The 774-nt window shown below is 40.3% G+C and overlaps 1 protein-coding gene across 1 annotated transcript in view; it reads left to right on the top strand.

Annotated features, from left to right (window-relative positions):
* fmnl1b (formin-like 1b) overlaps window positions 1–774 on the top strand; it is a 34,517-nt gene that overhangs the window by 980 nt on the left and 32,763 nt on the right.

The raw sequence follows: 774 nt of genomic DNA, 5'->3' as shown, positions 1-774 counted from the left end.
TCAGACTTAAGCTGGACCTTTATGTTCAGGCATAGTTAGCCTATTTCCATTAGTTGCTGTAGTAATGACAGCGGCTGCACTACCAGGGCTTGTGAGCAGAAGGTTTGTGGTTCAGCCCCGAACTGGCAGGATTAAATCATTAATGCCAGTGTGCTAACCAGTGTTGTAACCAAAGCAGATACAGTGGAGGAGGAGGATACACTTCCCCCTACAGTCAGAATACAGTGACCACATATTCTGTCAACACTAACTAGACTCTAGAGTCTGACCTGACCGTTTATCGATGATTGATTTTACTATTATATTTACAGTATCTGTATATCTTAAAGGTTTGGACAGGTAGATAATGTTGAAGAAACAACTGATTTCTTTATCTGAACCGCTTTTAATATGTAGAGACTCTGACTCGGTTCTTGGCAGAGATTTATTTAAAAGTAATATTAAGGCAAAGGTGCTCTCTGTGCAGTGGGGAGTGAAACGTGTCCTATGTTTTGATGCTGGAAAGCACCAGCTGAGTTATCATTTCTGTAGACAAAGTTATGGCACATGGCCTCCCTTAGTGATTTACCGAGCTACATATAAAAACATGCCATTCTTTTGGACCATCCCTCCAAATTGCTATTTTTTTTATAATGCTGTCAATTTCAACATCTTACTTCATAATTTAGCAGCCAAGTCAATCTGAAAAAATCAACTGGACTAGATTTCTAGGTCGAAGACGTTTCACCTCTCATCCAAGAGGCTTCATCAGTTCTGACTGACTGGTGTTGAACC

Source organism: Monopterus albus, unplaced genomic scaffold (assembly GCF_001952655.1).
Source record: "Monopterus albus unplaced genomic scaffold, M_albus_1.0 scaffold67.1, whole genome shotgun sequence".
NCBI lineage: Eukaryota > Metazoa > Chordata > Actinopteri > Synbranchiformes > Synbranchidae > Monopterus > Monopterus albus.
Note: the sequence above shows the minus strand (reverse complement) of the source record. Positions and strands in the feature narration are given on the sequence as shown.